The following is an 8,419-nucleotide window of genomic DNA, read 5'->3' as shown; positions in this document are numbered from 1 at the left end:
GACCTCGCCTCCGGAGCCGGCTGGGAGAGGCGCTCTCCCACCCAGCTCCCGAGAGAGAGCCTTACATCAGCGCCCCGGCGGGCGCAGGCTGGGGGAGATCTGGGATGGGGGTGGGAGGACGAAAATAGGCTGCAGTTTCCACCGAGACAAAGGTGGCACGGTTCGTGAATCAGGATTTGGGGAGGGCGGCTGGTGCAGTGTGTCGTCGGGGAGTGGGGCGACTCGTGTGTGTGTGTCACTGGAATTTTACGTGTGTGGTGGTGGGGGGCACTGGAATTTTAAAAGGGCGAGAGCCCACTCTTCCTTCTGAGGCTTCAGCATGGGTTGGGTTTTTTGTGTGTGCTTGGCTTTCTGTCCATATTTTTTTATTGTTGTTTTGGCAACTCTAGCCTCAGAGCCGGGAAACACACTCGATGCACGGAGCCGGGAAACACACTCGATGCACGGGGCAGTCCCTCCCAGCCGGAGTGGGCCGGAGAGGCAGCCCCGCTGGATTCGCGTGCCCTACGGAGTTTTGAAGGTCACCATCGACCTGCCGGAAGGCGTGAGTTGGCCTCGTGTCTTGCTTTTTCCGCGCGGATTGCCATCCTTGAAATCATGCCCAACCTCTGCAGGTTACGTACAGGAAATTTATTTGAGCGCAAATTAAGAACTGGAGAGTGTGAAATTGAGGAATTTTAAGTAATAAGAGGAAAAAAAAAAATATATATATATATATATATATATCTTTGTATGTTTATGCATACACATGTGAATTCAAAAGGAACCCAGTTCATCTCACCTTGTCTTCGATGACTGTTTGATGGAAACAACTGCTAAGTTTGCTTTCCCAGTTACTTAGCCTTGATGGGGTTTAGCACAAGCCAAAAGGGACTGCTACTAGGCTTTGGGTTCATAAACATGTATCCATTCCCAATAAAGCACTTCTTTAAACTTGCCTTTGCAGTCAGTCGGTGATGGCTGTAGACAAGTTCTCTCAGTAGTGCAGTGGTCTTAGCCTTATTAGGGTGCCTTAGATATATATTTTTTTTTAAGGATACTTTTTTGATGTGGAAAAAAAATATTTTGAGGCCAGAGCTAAAACCAAATTTCTTACAAAACTCAAGGAAGTGGACATTTTCACAAGTCACTGGAGCTTTATAGTGAGTTTATGGGAATGCTGCCTCACATAAAGCAAAGCAGCCGTTTTTTTAATGGATCAAACATTTTAAGGAAGATTGGGAAGGCCCCAAGCTTGAATTCAAGACAGTTGTGCCCACAAAGAAGGTTATGGGGACTGTTTTTCAGGTTGGTAAATAGGGAATTGTGATAGATTTTCCCGAAGTACACAAAATAATCTCAAGCGCTTCTTATGAAAAAATTTGAATGAAATAGAGCACTGTGTAGGTGAGGGAAACAATTTCATGAAAACCGTGCTGAGGAATTTTTTTTTTGTCACCACCATACACCTGCTCGCTTTTCAAGGGTAGCAATTGCTCTCCTATGAAAATTCCATTGGGAATCCTCACCCCACCCTGGCCTTGCCTCTGCAGTCTTCCTTTTACTCAAACAACATTTCAAAGGAATACAATGAGTCCCTCAGGATGCCCAAACTGTTGTTTAAATTAAAGAGCACACGCTTCTTCCAGGAAAGATTGTTGTTATTGTTATGTGCCACAGAGCCAGTCTCAACTGATACCAACTCTGCACAGCAGAAGGAAGCGTTGCGTGGTCCTTCACCATCCACACAACTGTTCCTGTGCCTGAGCCCATTGTTGCAGCCACTGTCAATTTATCTCATTGAGGGCCTTCCTCTTTTTCACTGTCCCTCTACATCACCAAGCATCATGCCCTTTCCAGGAGCTGGTGTCTCCTGACCACATCTCCAAAGAACGAAGACCAAGTCTTGCCATCCTTGCCTCTAAGGAGCATTCTGGCCATACTTCTTGAGGACAGATTTATTTGTTCTTTTGGCAGTCCGTGGTCCTTCCAATATTCCTCACCATGATTCAAATGCTTCGATTCTTCTTCCATCTTCCTTGTGCAATGTCCAACTTTCTCATGCACCTGAAGGAAAGCCTAGGGAGATGGAAACGTTCCTTCAGAAGTATATACACCTAAATAGAGGCTGTATAAAATAATAGCTTCACATTTTGATTTTTTGTTAGGTTGCTATGTTTTATAGCAATACTGTTTTACTTAACCTTGTATGTTACTGTGTTAGTCTGAGTAGACTAGAGAAACAAATCCAGGGAGACTCACATGTGTATAAGAAAGAGCTTTATATACAAGAGCAATTGAATATTGATAAACTGTCCCAGGCCGGTCCAGATCAAGTCCATAAGTCCAATATTAGCCCATATGTCCAATACCAATCTATAAAGTCCTCTTCAGACTCATGAAACACATGCAATAATGCTGAATGCAGGAAGATCACAGGCCAGTGGGTGGGAAGTCTTGTGGATCCAGTGCGTTGTAAGCAACTCAGCACTGGCAGGGGTCTCCACCTGGCTTCTCCAGCCAGGGCACTAGCATACCTCCATGTGTCTTGTTAGCTGCGCTGTCTCCCAGGAAGTGAGCAGAGAGAGAGTGTGTTTCCCATCACCAAGGAAGAATACTGGAATTCCCAGAATCCTCAAGAGAAGGCCATACCCACACAGAGGCATCATTGGCTGTGACCTGATTGACATGCTAGATTCCACCCCTTTACTCTTAATCCTCTCAAATTGACAAATGATCACAAAACTGCCACAGTTACTATCCACCAGGCAGTTTCTTTTCATTCATATCCCCTTCTCTTAATCAAGATTTTCATTTCCAATAGTCTCATAATGAATTTCCTTGCATGCTCCCACAAACACGTTTTTCATTCTATCCACATGGTGCAGACAAAGCTATTTTCTTAGCATCTCTTAAGTTAATCTTCTCTAAAAAAGACTCATTGCTTTCAGTGTCCCACAAAACAGGGCTCACTATCAGTACAAAAAACAAGCTCCTCGCTTGCTTTTCTGGTCACCTCACATTCCTAGCAGGCATGAATACTCATTATTGCCCAAATACACAAAGTCTAGATCCACGTTGGCACCTCTTCCCTAAAATGCCCTGTTGAAATATGTCACACCTGGCTTTAATTCCACCTCTTCTTTGCCTATGTGCTCAAACCACTCTTTGTTTTGCGGAAATCCTCCCTGACCACTCCATTCCTTGATAGTTTCTGTGTTCCTGACAATCTGGAACATTTATTCTCTGGGCACTTGGTTTATTAGTTCTCTTGCTGTGAAACTTGATTTTCAAATTGGAATTTCATCTTTTTAAAATCTCCTATACCATAGGTTTCCAAACCCTCTTCAGAAAAAAAAATTACTCAACATCCCCTGGAACTTAAAAACTTTTGTACTATATAGCCTATAATCCAGGGAAAAGTGGAGGTATCAGCTTTTGCAGCCCCCCTGGATCATTCCAGTGTCCCCTATGGGGCGGTATCACCCACTTAGGGAAACGGAGTGATTATGAGCTGGGCTGTTAACCAAAAGGTCAGAAGTTTGAAACCACCAGCCACTCTGCAGGAGAAAGATGAGGCTTCCTACACCTGAAAAGAGTGACAGTCTCAGAAACCCGCAGAAGTCAGTGCTACCCTGTCCTGTAGGGTCACTGTGAGTCAGAATTGACTTAATGGCTGTGAGTTTGGTTTGGGTTTGGTTCTTTATCTTACTTATAGTAGATACTCCATAAAGTGTGCGCGTACTAAGAGTTCTTATCATGCATACCCCTCGGCATTTAATACTGCAGATCTAATCCATTTTCAGTTCTGGGTCACTCTCATAACAGATACTTTATATAGAGAATGAATTACTAGATGGTCACAAGAATTCAGACTCTCTAACTTTCCACTGCTCATAGTTCACTTTGAGTGAGTTGTCAAAAAACAAACAAAACTACATTCATCACAGTACTATGCACAATAGCAAAAAGCAGCAACCTCAGTGTTTTTCAGTGGATGGTTGAATGATGTGGTACATGCATTCAGCATAGAAGAAATGTGGTAGATGCCCTCAGCAATAAAGAAAAATTTGTTGCCAAGTATCATGGAACATGGATGCAACAGGAGGACATCATATTGAATAAAATAAGCCAAATCACACACAAAGCAACCATGCTGTGTTCTCACATCTATAAAATGACATGCACAGGTAAATATAAAGAAATGAATGCTCACTACTGATTACGAGGAATGGGGATGCAAGGAGTGGAGGAACCTCTCTCTAGGGTCTAGCTCGTAGACATTGTTATTTGACTAGAGAAATAAATCCAGAGATACTCATATGTTATAAGACAGAGCTTTATATCAAGACATAATTATATATCAAGCAAACATCCCAGTCCAGATTAAGTCCATAAGTCCAATACTCGTCCATAAGTCCCTCTTCAGACTCATACAGCCTCACGCAATGATGCGAAATGCAGGAAGGTCACATGCTGGTGGGTGCAAAGTCTTGTGGATCCAATGGCGGTGGAAGCATCACAGGGCTCTGGCAGGTTTCCCTGTGGCTCGCCAACAGGCAGGTGAAGGCAGAGGGGCAGGGGGCAGGTTCTCAGACCCTCCTTATGAGAAGGCCACACCCACAAGGAGTCACCATCAGGCCACAGCCCAATTGACAGGCTAGACTCCACTCTGACATTTTTATATATCAAATTGGCATAAAATTCTGTTAACTACCACAACTGGATTGGCTGAGACTGGAATACTTCCTGACACAATTGTGAAGGTACTCTTCAAAGTTTGAACAGAAACTAAGCCCTGAGGTCAAGTTACAGCTAAATAACAGACTGGCTCAAAAAGATCATGAACTATCATCAGTAACTACTGTGCCCCTTTAAGAGATCAACCGTATGAGCTCAGGTGGTCAATCATTACTTTCAAACAAAGATTAGAAAGTAAGGTGTTAGGGAAACTGTGTTAATGGAAATGGAGCAAGCAGAACAGAAACAGTGAGCATACTCACACATTGCGGAAAATGAAACCAATGTCATGGATAATTTGTGTAGAAATTGTTGAATGGGAAATAAATAAATACATTTCCTAATCTTATATAAAGCTTTTTCTTATACACATGAGTCTCCATGGATTTGTTTCTCTAGTCCACCCAGACAGGTGCCCTTTGAAATGCTCTGTTCAATTCCTTTATGTCATCATTTCTTTCATGTGGATTAGCTGCTCTACATTCAAGAGCAAGTTTCAGAGTCTTCTGACAACCACTTTGGCATTTTCTTTCTTTCCTGTCTTTTTAATGACCTTTTGCTTCCTGTTTGATATTCTTTTTTTTTTTTTTCCAATTCTATTTTATTTTATTTTATTTTTTAGTTTCTTTTTTTTTTTTTAAAATAATTTTATTGGGTGCTTGTACAACTCTTATCATAATCCATACATCTATCCCATTGTGTCAAGCACATTTGTACATTTGTTACCATCATCCTTTTATTTTTTTTTTTTTTAACATTTTATTAGGGGCTCATACAACTGTTATCCCAATCCATACACACATCAATTGTGTAAAGCGCATTTGTACATCGTTTCTCAAAACATTTTCTCTCCATTTAAACCCCCGACATTAGGTCCTCATTTTTCCCCTCCCTCCCCGCTCCCCCCTCCCGCATGAGCCCTTGATAGTTTGTAAATGGGTATTTTCCTGTTTGATATTCTTGATGACAACCCACAACTCATCATATCTTCTGTCATTAGTGTTCAATGTTTCAAGGTGTCAAATCTCTTCTTGAGATGCTCTCTAAATTCAAGCGGGAATACCAAGTTCTAATTTGGCATGGACTTCTTTTAATTTTCTTCATCTTCAACCTGAACTTGCAGATGAGCAATTGATGGGCAGCATCAGCTCTGTTGTGCTTCATGAGATTGACAGCCTCTCCATGGTCTCTTCCTAACGATACAGACAATTCGACTCCTGTGTATTCCATCTGATGAATTCCGTATGCACAGTCCCAGTTTGTGTTGTTGAAAAGGGCAATTTGCAACGAAGAAATAGTTGGTATTAAAGAAGTCTATCATGCATTCTCCAGCTTGTTTCTGTCATCAAGGACCTATTTTCCAATACTGTTCCTTTCCTCCATTTCCAATTCAAATTGCCAATAATTATCAATGCTTCTTGATTACATCTTTGATTAATTTCAGGCTCGCAAAGTTGGTATCATCCTTCAAGCTGTTCATCACTAGTTTTAGTTTTACTGGTTAGCACACAAATTTGAATAAAGTTGGATTCACTGGACGTTCTTGTAGGTGTATATCTACCATCACAGGCAGCATTGTACTGCAAGATAGGATTTGAGATGTTCTTTTTGACAATGAATGTGATACTATTCCTCTTGAATCTGCCAATTCCGGCACAGTAAACCATTATGTAATTTAAAATAGCTGATACCAGTCCATGTTAGTTCACTAGTGCCTAGGACAGCGGTTCTTAGTCTGGGTTGTGACCCCTTTGGGGGTCGAATGACCTTTTCAGTGGAGTCGACTGATTCATAACAGTAGCAAAATTATAGTTCTGAAGTAGCAATGAAAATAATTTTATGGTTGGGGGTCACCACAACATGAGGAACTTTTTAAAGGGTCACAGCATTAGGAAGGTTGAGAACCACTGGCCTAGGACATGAATCTTTATGTGCTCCATTTTATTTTTTTACTACTTCTTCTTTAGCTAGACTCATACTTTGTAAATTCTATGTTCTAAGGATACCTTACTTTGAGAAGGCAGCTCTTCCTCGGGTGTATTTTGAGTGCCTTATAAGCTGCAAGGCTCATTTTCTGCCACTATATCTGATAATGTTCTGCTGTTATTCGTAAGGTTTTTAATGGCCAAGCCCTCAGAAGTGGACAGCTTACTCCTTCTTCAGAGACTGATCTTAGTCTGAAATCTGCTCATCATGGGTGACTGCTGATATGTGAAATACCAGCATCACAGCAACATGCAAGCCACCGCAGTACGATGAACTGACAGAATGAGGGATACAATGCAAAGTTGTTAATGGGGGAAATTGGATGTGAAGTATGCAAGAACTCTCTGCTATCTTCAGAAATTTTTTTTTAACTTTAGCTACTCAAAAATGCTTTTTTTGTTTTTTTAATTTGGGGGGTTGGAAGAGGGTTTACTAACCACCTAATGCAAATACCATCTTTATCAGATTGGGACACTGAGCTCGAGAGTAAACTGCTCGAGAGTACATGACCACTATTGTATTGTTTTATTCTAAACACCGAACACTGCTGAACCTTTGTCAGCTACAGTCTCCCTTCATAAACTTCATCCCTACGCTTGATACGTATACTTTACCAAGAGCCGCTCACAGGAAAACCCTGTTCAAGGTGCTGTTCTGAAAAAATAATAAGGCTAAATCTTTGATGACTCATAGCACTCAGAATCATAACATCAGAGTGTTTCATATTTATTTTTTAAGATGACAACAACAAACCCCAGCACATTTTGGTCTGGGATCTATGAGCGTAGGAAAAACTGTTTGTGTTTTTAAACTAGGAACATGCAAAATCACAACAGTAGCATATGTGCTTAATTGCATAGGATGGGCTTGTGCAATTAACCTTCTGGAATTTTGTCCAAACAACCCTGGTTTAAATTTTCTGAATTATTATGTTAGAAGATCTAATTCCCCTTGTGTAAATAATTTCTCCAGAATTACCATCCTCTATCCCCACCTAATGCTCTCATCCAAACCCTGGAAATCTCCCAAAAGGCACATAAGCTGCAAATCATCAAGATAATAAACAAAATAGTATATTTTCAGAAACATGATAACAACTTGAACTTTCTGAGCCCTATAAAACTTATGTGCTATGAAACCCAAGGAAAATGCTTGCTCCCTAGTTACAATACTAAAGGATACAAGATGGGAAGGGCATTAAAAGTTATTCAAAATAGTGTAATCACTGAGTCGCATACATCTTTTAGAAAATGGAAAAGAATGCTATTATCTAATCTTTAAAAAAATTTATTTCCTTTACCAGCATATCCTCTTTTTTTTAAAATAGTGACATACAAGGGAGTTGTACAAAGCTCATAGGAAAACCCCATTATCTTTCAATTGCATTTTTTCCACACTAAGCTAAACAAACTTTTTGTTGTGAATTAGGTTTACAGATCATATCTTTTTTGCGTTCACCAGTGATCCAATCTCCTACTGACTTGCCCTGTCCCCATTCCCTTTTTTTTTGCCCGTGTTCCTCTAAAAGGTACTATCTTCTCCTTCACACGTTACACCTTTCTAACCTCTGGGCTATTATTCCTCCCCACCGCCCCCCCCCCCACATTCTTGATAACCATGTCTTAAAAAAATGTTTTTTTTCTGTTTTTTTAAAAATAGTTTTAATAGGGGCTCATACAACTCTTATCACAATCCATACATACATCAATTGTGT

General features: G+C 40.8%; 1 long non-coding RNA gene across 1 annotated transcript in view; it reads left to right on the top strand.

The window, feature by feature from the left end:
* Positions 1–33: 33 nt before the first annotated feature.
* Positions 34–8,419, top strand: part of LOC123522698 — a 14,248-nt gene continuing 5,862 nt past the window's right edge. The window contains exons 1-2 of the long non-coding RNA XR_006680930.1: positions 34–160; positions 390–544. This is a non-coding gene — a long non-coding RNA (uncharacterized LOC123522698). The remainder of the gene's footprint in view (positions 161–389; positions 545–8,419) is intronic.

This window comes from Echinops telfairi, unplaced genomic scaffold (genome assembly GCF_000313985.2).
Source record: "Echinops telfairi isolate 266 unplaced genomic scaffold, ASM31398v2 ScPeMD7_4;HRSCAF=17, whole genome shotgun sequence".
NCBI lineage: Eukaryota > Metazoa > Chordata > Mammalia > Afrosoricida > Tenrecidae > Echinops > Echinops telfairi.
The sequence above is the reverse complement of the archived record's forward strand: the minus strand, read 5'-3'. Positions and strand labels throughout refer to the sequence as shown.